The 12,991-nt window shown below is 39.0% G+C and overlaps 1 long non-coding RNA gene across 1 annotated transcript; it reads right to left on the bottom strand.

Annotated features, from left to right (window-relative positions):
- Positions 1–1,299: 1,299 nt before the first annotated feature.
- On the bottom strand, positions 1,300–12,133 carry LOC308655245. Its single transcript, XR_014023432.1, has 3 exons — positions 12,080–12,133; positions 2,122–2,188; positions 1,300–1,546 (listed from the first exon to the last, which is right to left on the bottom strand). It is a non-coding gene; the product is annotated as an uncharacterized lncRNA (long non-coding RNA).
- Between the last annotated feature and the right edge of the window lie 858 nt (positions 12,134–12,991).

Raw genomic sequence — 12,991 nt, 5'->3', positions numbered from 1 at the left:
TGAAAGAAGGAAGGGAGGGGGAGGGAGGGAATAGGGAGGGAGAGGGAGAGAAGAAGGGAAAGGTTGAAATATTTATGGCTTTGATAGTGGAAACTGTCACACTAATGAAAGGTGGTGAGAGAAATATCAGTTTGACAGCGGGTGCCAGTCTGTACCTCCGTGATCGGTGGGACCACACTGGGCTAAGCTTCCCTCTGTGTCTTTGCTATAAAATGAGATTGGAACTGACTAATGCTGGGCCACTCAATATTTCTGCCGGGGACAGAATAGGCTTGGACAACTAGCAGAGCCTGCAGTGAGCAGTTCTGCTCAAATCCTTAGACACGCACGCTATCAATTAGAAATCCATTTGGATTAGTAGATTTCAGCTGAGGGGACATGTCAGCTGTATGGGGAGGAATTTTTCAAACTACAACCCTTTCCACAAATCCTGGCATGCCTCGGTGAGAAAGTACATCAGAGCTGGGTACAGTGGCACACGACAGTAATACCAATCTTAAAATAGACTGGGATGCAACTCAGTGGTTCAACCCCAAGTACTACAAAAAAAAAAAAAACACAAAAAAACAGAGTTTTTAGTTAAGAACAAACCAATGTAATTTTCAAAATGTTCCTAAAGAAGTTTGCCTTGCACCCCACCCTCACTCTTAATGGTCAATAAGTTTTTCCAGTAGAATTCTAATTCCCCTTGATATACCCAGATTCTCAAGACTCTGACTCAAAAAATTTTGTGTGGGAACTGTCATTTTAAAAGCCTCTTAGGTTGTTTCTGGGGCAGAGCCCGGGTCTGGGTCTGGGTTGAGTCTTCCAATCCCTTCTACTGGCAGTGAATTATTTCAATATCATACTCAGAATTTCTCCCTTTTCACACTAAGCAAGGACACCATAAAAAAGAGAGGATTTCCTTTCAACTTTTAATTATAAAAATTTTTAATTATATAGAAAGCTACCATAAACACACATGTGCTTTTCTGCTAGATTCAGTAATTGCTAACATTTTGTATGTCACCATACTTGCTTTATTTATATACATACACATACGCAGGCATGTATATAGATAGATCAATATACGCACATATATATTGCTGAGCCATTTGAAATAATTTGCAGACAGCATGATGCTTCTTCATTCCAGAATACTTTAGCATGACTCTCCTAAAAATAAGAACCTTCTATATGATCATAATACAAGCATCATATTATATCTGACTGGTTCCAGTCAAAAACCACATAGTTATTTAAAGGGAGGGTGTTCTAAGGGAGAATTATTAAGATACAACAGGAGGTCAATTGCAAAGATGTAAAAGAGAATGACTAGAGCTGAGGGAGACTCTCCAAGGAAGGACCAACTTGGAGAAGGGGGCCCAACACAGTGGGGTTCAGACCTTATGGAGCCCATGTTTGATGGAGAAGTTGTCTGGATTTCCCAGGCCAAGCCTACTCTGCAGTCACCAGGCAAGAAGGAAACAACCCTCAGGGACTCCAGGAGTGAAGGTTGGAAGACAGCAGTACTGAGAAGGTCTGAACTCCTTTTCAGGCACCAGATCTGGAACAAACAGTGTCATCACTGGAAGTCACATCACAATGGTCACTTGCATGAACTGGGCCTTTAAAGTCAGCAAGAGACTTCACCCTCTGGGCATGCAGCTGAGGCAGCGTACCACCAGATGTCCCCAGATGCACATGCACTACCCAGGAACCAGACAGCTGAAGAAAAGAAAAACAACCCTCCCAAACTAGGAAAAGTCCCTTTCTTCCTGCTATGTCCTTCCTGCGCCCTCTATTGACAAAGGTTAGCATCGCACTTACTGTGGAGGAGAAATGCTTGCAGAGTCCACTCTGTTGTTGCAAAGCGATACTGCACGATGACTTAAGCCCAGGCAATAAGTTGTTAATCGATGCATGCACTATAAAATTAATAATAACTCCAAGATAATGGTTAATCCCAATCTTCTGTTGTCTCAAAGATGACTTGTATACTTTTGTAGTTTTTTTAAACCCAAGAGCCAAAGTTACAGTTTCTTTTGATTTAAAGCAGTCCCTCCCAATTTTATTTTAATGACATTGATCTTAGGAGAAACTATCAGTTGCTTCACGGATTGAGTCACTTTCTAAATTTGCCTGATTGTCTCTTGATGGTGGTGTTTGTTTTCTGTTCCCTGAATTCTTGGTAAACTGGAAGATGCTCCTAAAGGATTGATTAGAATTGTGTTTAACGAGAATACTTCATGAGTAGCACTGCACTTCATACCGAATCACATCGAGGACATATAGTGCTACCTTCCCTGTGGGAGCAAGAGACTTGATCTCACAGTTCAAGTAGTGATGGCCAGTTGTCTCTCATGTAAATGTGTAGGTTTCCCTTTGCAATGAACAAGAAATCTGTGAGATGTTGTTTTGACACCTTGAAAATATACTATTCCCCAACAACCTTTCACTTGATGATTTGAGAGTCTAAAATGAGGTCTAAACTGTCAGTGGGGGTACAAAATGGATCTTTTCTAATTTAATCTTCACTTCTCTATCTTTAAGTTAGCATTCTGTATAAAGGAACTTTCCTTCATCTGCTGGAAATGAACTATACTTTTCCTTAAAAAGAAGTAAAATGGATAAGTACCTATTCTCAAAGTAAAGGAAGGAGAGTTCGAATTGGAGAAGAAGCAGAGATGTTTTGGAGAAGAGCTTAGGAATGGTAGGTGTGCCCGAGGATAACAGGAGAGCCCAGGTTCCTGTGAGACCCATGAGAGAGGGATACCAGGAGGTTGGAGGAAACCCAAGATAAGCCATCTGTTTCGCAGTTTGCCTTCCAAGGGTCTGGAGTGGGAACTCCCCTGTTTACCACTCAATTATCTTTCCCATCACTTTTGGCATGTTGACTGCAGAACGCTGGGACTGGCTTCAGGGAAAGGACTATGTTTAATTTACAGCCAAATAGAATGAGTGAGTGACTACTGAACAGAGAGGATGCTGAGCTGCTGTGTGTGAAAGTGTTGGAGAAATGTAACTCAGCAAACATAATTAAACCCGATTGTGTATTTTTGCTCTTATAAATAGTTATTTCTCAATAGTTTAATGATTTGATGGGGGAAAGTCCTTAAACTATCATCTCTTTTAGAATTTGAGGTTCTCAATGAAAAACCAAAGAATCCGACTCTAACTTTAAGGACTTAACATATTTTCTCAATGCCTGGATAGTTTCTCTGTAATTACTTCATTCAAATGTATATCTCAAGAGCTTCACCAAGGACATTATCTAAATAAGAAAGTCACACAACACCAAGTTTTTACATGAACTGGACTGAGATTTATGACTGAATTTGGATACTAGCCAGCAGTATAACCATGAACTTAACCTCTCTCAGAATCAGCTTCTTTATCCCTAGATGAAAGTAATAATTTTCATTATGTTATTGTAAGTGAGCATGAATTTTAGGAGAAAAAAAAATCTCAGTTTGTAGCCTTAGGCTCCCTCAGCCTTCGTATATAACCTCAATGAATAAACTAAAATTTAGAGAGCTTATATTTCCTTTTTTTAAAAAGGATACCATTTGCAAAAACTTTATTTTTAAGGAAAAAAAAAATGCCTTTATTACAAATTTAAAATCTGGGGAAGTTCCTTTCTCTCCACCCAAAGAGTTCATAAATAGGAACTAGTTCATTCATTTTAAATGAGTGAATATTTTAAAACAGTAAGACTATATCCATAGGCCTCTCCTAACTTCTAAGAGGCAATGCAGTCCTTATGCAGCCAGAGTACCAGTGAGTGAGATCACTCCTCCTTCAGAATTTATAACCTAATCCCTACACTTAGGAGAAGGGAAAGATAAAATTTATGTAGTCCAACAAGGGAAAAGCTATTCCCAAATGGCACTTCTGGGTGGACCTGAACATTTTCCAGTCAAGATGATGCTGAGTTTCTCTTTCTCACTGGCCTTTTGGATGTTTCCCAGATATATTGCTATTATGCCCTTTCGGTTTCACATACGTGAATAAAAAATATTGATACTGGGATGTGACCCCTGGTATCTAAACTCACTGGTTCATATGTGACTGAACTTGCAATGAGAGTCCCCCATGGACTTGATGCCACAAGAAGAGAGATGATAAAGGAACTCAGAGAAATCCAGCAGTAGTACTCCGGGCTCAGGGAGGCAGTTCCTGGACGCAGTTCTTAAGGCTGGCGTCGCAGAAAATCCACATAAAGCACTCAAATTCTGACTTGGAGCCCATGTTCAGGATAGACCACATGCACATCATCAAAACCACAAACCAGCAAAAAGGCATGAGGCGCCTCCTAACACACCAGAGATCTTCACTGCTTCAGATGAGTACAAAATACTTAGTCTATTTTGCTGAGTGATGAATTATCCCCAAATCTAGTGACTTAAGATGAGGATAATCATTCCTTAGTTTCTGTGTGTCAGTTTAGTGGGTCGATTTTCAACTCAGAGTCTCTAATGAGGTTGAAATCAAGATATCAACCAGCGCTATCGTCATCAAAAGCTTTTGGCTGGGACTGGAAGATCCACTTCTCTCCACAAAATCCAAAAGCGAATAAAGCAAAGCAGCGATGACTTCTCTGACCTTCATAGAAGTCACATCTTGCTACTTCTACCACGGTCCTCATTAGAAACAAATAACTATTCGCATTCAATGGGAGATGAATTTGCTCTACCTTTTAAAGGATGGAGTGTCAACTTAATTGTGGCAAAAAGTGTATAACATAAAATTTCCATATTTTTCTTTTGGTACTAGGGATTGAACCCAGGGGTGCTTTACCACTGAGCCATATCTTCAGCCTGCTTTTTAATTTTTTTCTTTTGAGGCAGAGTCTCTCCAAGTTTCTGAGACTGGCTTCAAATTTTCAATCCTCCTGCCTCAACCTCCTGAGTCTCTGGGATTACAGGTGTGCACCACCACACCTGGCAAAAATTTCCCATCTTAACCATTTTTAAGTACACAGCTCAATAGTGCTAAGTATATTCACATTGTTGTGCAATAGATTGCCAAAACTTTTTCATTTTGTGAAACTGAAACTCTACTCATTTAAAAACTCCTTATCTCCACCTTTAGCCACTCAACTCCCTGGTGACCACCACTCTACTTTCTGTTGCTATGAATTTGATTATTTTAGATACCTCATATATATGGAATTTCACAGCATTGTCTTTTTGCAATAGGCCTATTTTACCTAACATAAAGTCCTCAAGCTTCCATATTGTATCATGTGTCAGGATTTCCTTTCCTTTTAAGAATGAATAATATTCCATTGTATGTATATGCCACATGATGTTTACCATTCATCTGTTGATGGACATTTGAGCTGCTCCCACCTCTTTGGATTGTGCTACTGAGTACAGGTGTACATATGTTTCTTTGAGAGACTGCTTTTGATTCTTTTGGATATATACCCAGAAAAGTGGCATTGCTAGATCATAAGGCAGTTCTACTTTTAATTTTTTGAGTAATCTCCACACTGTTTTTTATAATGACTATACCGTTCTACATTCCTGCCACAATGCAAACACATTTCAATTTCTCCTTGCCAACGTTTGTCATTAAATGTTTGTTTTGATAGTGGCTACCACAATGGGTGCGAGATGGTGTCTCATTGTAATTTTGGTTTGCAATTCTTTAATGATCAAGGAGCTTGAGCATCTTCTTTTATGATTATTGTCCATCTGTGGCTTATCTTTGGAGAAATGTCTATCCAAGATCGTTTGCCCATTTTTCTAAATCAGGTTATTGATGTTGTTGTTGAGCAATAGAGGAATATTTGTGAACCACAACACCTATCTTGAAGGTGGTTGTAAGAACTAAAAAATTCATGTTCACAGATTACATTCCCTGATACATAGTGGTCACTCAAAAAATATTACTTGTCCTCACGGGGGTGTTATAATATATGTTTTATATAGAACATATATTTCATAATACAATTTATCTTAATAATTTATGTAAAGCTGCTTTAAAAGTAAAGTGCTATGCAAATGTGACTTATTACTACAAATCTGTATACAAAATATTTTAACATTTTCCCCAGGCTTTCCACATTTAAATATATAAATTTTTTTTTATCTTTACACTACATTCTGCTTTTTAGCTATCATCCCTTTCTTCCATTTTATTTCAGATTGTATCAAGAAAATAGCAGCCAAATTAGTAGCTAATTTTACTAAAGCAAAGACAGAATAAGATCTATTTTAAAATGAAATAAAATGTGAAGAAAAGCTGCAGTGGACTGCACTATTGAAGAATCCTTGGAGAAACAGAACGGCTGTTCCTTCAGAGGATATGAGTGATGTTGAAAGATTAATAACGTTTGGATAACATTAATTACGGAGATGTTATAAACTCTAGTATTCCAGTTGCCATAACAACCCGCTATATGTTGGCTTTCTAATGACATTTTGAACAAGTGCCGAGGCGAACCGCATCACTTCAGAACTTAGATTGCTGTCACTCAGTGATTTTTAAATTGAATTGTTTTGTTCTTAAAGAGTCAGAATATGTCACTCTTCAAAAATATTCTCAAAATTATAGGGAGGAAATGATACACATTCCTATACAATTACAGAGTACTCAAGAAAAAGAAATAGATTTTGTTTTTCACCTAAAATTAACCGATTTTTTATAGGAAATTAAAGAAAAATAGAGAGGAAAAGGGGAAAGATTATGCTTCATACTTCTTAGAAGGCTTTGTTCCCTCAGGGAATTACTTGACAGTAAAATTCTTTCTCGGGGAGCTTACTTTTATTGGTTATTTTCTCTTCTCTCTACCCTCTTTTTTCTTTTCACCTCCTTCTTTCTTCCTTCCTTCCAATGAATCCTTAGACCAACATCTGACCAAGTCAGTAGGATGAGGACATTTTCTTCGCACACCTTCTAATCTCTCTCTTCCCTCTGCGGACGAGCCCACTCCTTTCTTTCAGGCATTGCCCAATGGATATCATGAAAGATGACTGGCCACTGGCTTATATTATATTGGATTTTACTATCCCCAGGAGAATATGTTAAATACATGCTCTTGCCTCTGACAAAAGCCAAAGCATGATTCTAGTAGACGTGTTTCTAAGTTCTTGCTCGACTCCAGCAGACTCTGCTCCTGCTGTATGTGGGCCATCCCTCCCCACCTACCCACCAAGATGAATCTTTGATTGAATCAGAGGGGAGCACAGAACCAACTCATGCATCATAAGTGAGCAGAGTAATCAGACTGTCACCCTCACTTCTATTTTCTCTCTTCTTTCTCGCTCTCTACAAATCAAGCTAAGGAGAAAGTTGGCCATTTGCAGTGAGATTTAAAGCAGAATGGTGGTGTTCTATAGCCCAACCCCATGTCAGAGAACTCCTAAGGGAAGGCCCCCATCCTCTTCTCCCTCACACACTCCACAGCCCCAGCAGCATCTCAGTCTGTACAGGTAATGGAGGTGCCATTCTCATATAAAGTTCATTCCATGCTGTATAAACCCTAATCCGGATTTAATGCCCTTTTAAGCAAGGACATGTCTGACCTTTGACCAGGTGTGCCACTGGCACCCATTCAACACTCTCCCTTCTCCCCCTTTCTCTGTATTTAGAACATTCTCCATCCAGGTTTATGCAAGGGCTTTGATCCTGCCTTTTCAAAGCTCTCACCATAGAATTCCTCAGAGGATTCGCAGAAACCAGCAAAGTAAGTTAATCAACCCAACCTGGGGGGTACTAATATATTCTACCTTAAACCACAGCTATATAACCCCAAGGTTCTCCCTCCACGCCTGAACAAAACAGAAGCCATAGGAATAAGATGGGCTAAATGGTGGGTATAGGTCAAAACAAAGCTCAGCGTGGCCACTGAAGACCTTGGAACTTCTAGACAGATGGAGGTCAGAGGTAAAGAAGGCTGTTCTGAGCTCTTGGCTGGCACATGCTCAATCAGAAGGGTGTGCATTGAGCTCCTAAGAATAGTGGAGCTCTGGAACAGGTCCAGAGCCAAGACTGTGTAGAAAAGGAGGCTAGAACTGTGTGGGGAAGGTTGAAGTCTCCTGCCCAGGTTCTGGGCTCTTACAGGAAATGGTTGAGAGGAGATGAGGCAAGAGGAGGGAGGCAATGAATCAAGAAGCAAAGCTATGATCAAGAGCACCCCCTACAGGTAGTGATTTAAACGTAGTTTGCCAGAGTTGGAAGGGCTTTAGAAATCATGTTTAAACAGTCACTAATATGCCATTATGTAAAAATGTGAGTGTGTAACCGATGTGATTGTGCAATTTGTATTTGGGGTAAAAATGGGAGTTCATAACCCAATTGAGTCAAATTTATGAAAGATGATATATCATGAGCTTTGTAATGTTTTAAACAACCAATAAAAAAATAAAATAAAAAAAAAGAAATCATGTTTAAATTCCTTCCCTTTTAGACGAAGACTTGAACTGTATGTAGACACAGGGGTGGTAAGTGACAGAACAAGAACACTTGGAACTTCTCACTTTTAGATTTACCTGTAAAGTCTATGCCTAAGTGAGGACTTGTTCATAGTATTTTTAATATTTTTAATCAGAAAACATTTAGATGAAAACAAAATTTTATGATCTTTATATTTTGACTCTAAGCATATTTTTAAATAAAAAAAATTAAAGTCAAACTTATAATAGCTGAAATTATATAAATTTGGTATTGACAAAAAACTGACTTGAAGAATCCTATTATGTTGATAATTCTCAAAATTTTGTAAAATTTGTAAAAATAACAAAATGAAACTAACCAAGGCAAAAATTGCACACACACACACACACACACACACACACACACACAAAAAAAAAAAAACTTGTTATTGAGCTTAAAAACTTTTAAACCTTCTTCTCAAATTATACCTTGCAGGACCTGACTCAGGAAAATTAGACTTGGTAAACAAATGACCATGAAAGAAAATCCAATGTTGACAGAGCTAAAGTTGAGAAAAGTTAATATGGACAAAACGTGGTCATTGAATAAAACCTGAATTACTACAGTAAAATAAAAATACTCAAAATTATTTAAACGCACAGTAGAAATGTACTTAAAGAATTAACTCAAAAGAATCACTTACAGAAAATAATTTCTTGGTGATATTCTCAACAATGTTAGAATAATTCTGATGAAGATGTTTGTTTTCATTCAATAAAAATGTCCACAGGGTAAAAACAATAAAGAAGGAAATAGCCCATGTGAGATTTCTCAGGCAGCCCCGCACTCCTGGGGCTTCAAGTTTTAACCCTTCACCATGCGAGAGTTGATCTAGAAACTCCTTCTAGGGACCTAACGACTTGCCTACAACAAAATTAGATGTACTTAATGAATGACCTCAGCTGGTTGCTAAAAACCAAAGTTTACCAGAAGATCTGAAAGCTCAGAGATCCCCTTCCCAATTCAAGGGGAACTGTCACTTTAAAATCAACCTACATGCCACCTCACACCCATCAGAAAAATAAGCACTGCTGGGCAGTGGAGCACACCTATTATCCCAGTGGCTTGGGAGACTGAGGCAGGAGGATCGTGAGTTCAAAGCCAGCCTCAGCAAAAGCAAGGCCATAAGCAACTCAGTGAAACCGAGTCTCTAAATAAAATACATAATAGGGCTGGGGATGTGACTCATTGGTCAAGTGCCCCTGGGTTCAATCCCTGGTACCAAAAAATAAAAATAAAAAAGGCACTGACAAGGAAGTAGAGAAATTGGAACCTTTTTGCACTGCTGTTAGGAATGTAAAATGCTACATACATTATAGAAAATAGTGCACAAGTTGCTCAAGAAACTAAAAGCAGAACTACCATATGATCCAGAAACCCCAGGACCAGGTAGAGCAATACTGTTCCCCTATAGCCAAAAGGTGGCAGCCACTCTGATATATATCGACAGGCAAATGGATAAAATGATGCATACAAACCATGAAATGTTATTCAGTTTTAATAATAAGGAAATCCTGACACTTGCTACAGCATGAATGAAACCGATGGCATCATGCTGAATTGAAATAAGCCATTTACAAAAGGACAAATGCTGTGTGCTTCCATTTATATGGAGTATCTAAAGTAATTAAATTTATGGAAACACAAAGTGGATTGGTGATCGTCGCAGAGTGGCTGGAGGGAGAAGTGGGGAGTTTTTAAATGAGTATAGAATTTCAGTTTTACAAGATGAAAAAGTTCTGGGGATCTGCAGTACAACACTGAACTATACATTTAAAACTGGGTAAGGTGGTAAATTTTGTGCAATGTGCTTTTTTACCACAGTTAAAGGGTTTTTTAAATCAAACTGTAGTCACAGGCCATATAAGAACAGGACATTTTATCCAAAGATGGACCATATTTACCTATAGTTCCATAAGATTATTATAGTAGAGCTGAAAAATTCCAATCACCTAGTGACACGGTGGTAGCTGGTGTGATGTTGTAGAGCAAAGCATTATGTGCATGTTTGTGGTGATACTGGTATAAACAAGCCTACATCGCTCCAGTCAGATAGAAGTATAGCACATGCTACTGTGTGCTATATATAGCACTTGATGATAATAAATGGCTGTTACTGGTTTATATACTTACCATACTATATTTTTTATATTCTTTTTAGATATACATGATAGTAGAGCATATTTTGACATATTATACATACATGGAGTATAATTTTTTAAATTAGGATCCCATTCTGTGGTTGTACATGATGTGTAGTTTCACTGGTTGTGTATTCATATATGAACATAGAAAAGTTACATCCAATTCATTCTACTGTCTTTCCCATTCCCATCCCCCCTTCCCTTCATCCCCTTTGTCTAATCCAATGAACTTCTATTTTTCTCTCCCCCCTCCTTATTATGTGTTAGCATCCACAGATTAGAGAGAACATTCAGCCTTTGGTTTTGGGAGACTTGCTTATTTCACCCAAAAGGATATCTCCAGTTCCTTCCATTTACCAGAAAATGCCATAATTTCATTCTTCTTTTACCATACTATACTTTTAATTGTTATTCTACAATTTATTTATCCTGCTTATAAAAGAAGTTTGCTATAAAACATGGTTGTATGGAGCCCACAGTATCCTCATACATCTCAGGTTTCCATGTCCCCTGACGGCACGGAGAGACTGATCAACACCATCTAGGTTCATGTAAGTACATTCTATGATGTTCACACAATGACAAAGTCACCCAGCGCCACATTTCTCAGAGCATGTCCCTGCTGTGAATGGCACCTGACTGTATATGAATCTTTAATAAGGAGAACTTGATCAACGCAGAGAAGTCAAGGCAGGAATGTAACAGAGTACTTCTCCAACTTTTTCCTGACATTACCTTTAGGATAGAGAAAACTGAATCCATCTAGACTAGAGGCTATGGCTTAGAGCAGAAATTTCTCTGATGCCTTGTGTTTTGCTTCTAAATACATGCGATTTTTGCTTACTACTTCATACCAGATCAAGGGTTTTTTTTTCATATAGAAATAAAATCTTAATTACGATTGAAAGGAAAGTTCATATTTCTTTGAGTGCGATTCTATGCTGGGATCACAGGAATTCCTGACTTTTATACAAGTGAGTGAAAAAAAAAAGGCAACACAGAAAAAGACTTACACTAACACATACATGATATATTAAAAAAATTTTTGAAGATTATACAATTTTAAAACTTTCTCCCCCCTCCCCCCCGCACAGATCATCTAGGACAATGACATCCCAAGAAGATTTATTGTACATATCCTGCCATTTTTCACTATTCCCTGCTGCCCCTAGAAGTAAAGATAGCCCCAGTTGATAAGAACCAGCCAATATTTAAAGCTACACTTCATGGTCAGAACCACCATCTTTCAAGAACTCAGCACCTCCACAAAAGAGAAAGTTCCCCTTTCCCCTTCCTCCCTGTCAATGCCAGGGCTCTTGAAAGGAGAATTTCTGGTGCCATTAGTGTGGAAGGAAAATCTGGAAATTCAGGTTTTGCCACTGGTTCATGTTCAGGAACATGTACCTGCGGGAGGGAGCCCCTTCCACATCCTGACTTCCTGTCATATTCCGACTCACACCCTCAAACTCTGCTTAGGCCTCACCTCAGGGTAAAGCCATTGTTGAGTCTACCTTTGAGCCATTCTTCCTCAATCTCTCCTCAGCATACTTCAGCTGGACTCTTCCGGCAGTGACAATCAGGTGACCTGTCTCAGGTGACCTCAGGTGACCTGGATGGCTGTGAAGACACACAAGGCAATGAGGAAGCACAGGAACCTGCTAAGCAGCTACACAGGCCAGCCTGGAGGTGCCCGGGGACGCCACTAAAGAAGTAACAGTAGCTTCCACTAGAAGAGGGACCTTTGGTCCCTTATTCCTGTGACAATCCCATGCTCACAGTACACTTCCCTCTTCCTCTAACTCTCTGACTCTGCTTCTTATCATTTTAGCAGCCTGTTTCTTTCTAGTTCTACTATGGCTCTGTAGAATTAAAGCTTCCAACACTGGAAGTTGCCCATGAAATATCACGGGTTGCATCAGTGAGTCACCTCCTCTTTTCAGGGCAGAATTCATACATTAGGCTTCCACAGAGCCCTCCAGTAAATCTAAATCCAAATCTCCTTTGGCCATGTGATAGATTCCTAACCAGTTCAATCATGGCCAATTATCAGGGTCACATGACAGAAAGTGTGACAATATACATACAGAGAATAGACTTTGCTAGTTTGCTCTAAAGGCAAATTGTACATACTTTGTTATTACACCTATAATGATATAGTATAATTATTTCCTCATAGTCCAGTCCCCTCCACGGTGATAGTCCTAATGCTGCAACTAAAGATGCTCCAGTGACAGCATCTTCATCTGGGCACCTCTGGCACATAGCATGGCACCTGGTACATGGCAGACTCTCATTAAAGACCTGTCGACGTCAATTGAAATAAAGGCAGAATCAAAAAATATGAATTATGATATGAGGATGCAGACACATAATAGCAATTGGTAGGGGGAGCATAGGAGGAATGGAGGAACTTTAGATAGGGC

Source organism: Spermophilus citellus, assembly GCF_964194105.1.
Source record: "Spermophilus citellus genome assembly, chromosome: 1".
NCBI lineage: Eukaryota > Metazoa > Chordata > Mammalia > Rodentia > Sciuridae > Spermophilus > Spermophilus citellus.
The sequence above is the reverse complement of the archived record's forward strand: the minus strand, read 5'-3'. Positions and strand labels throughout refer to the sequence as shown.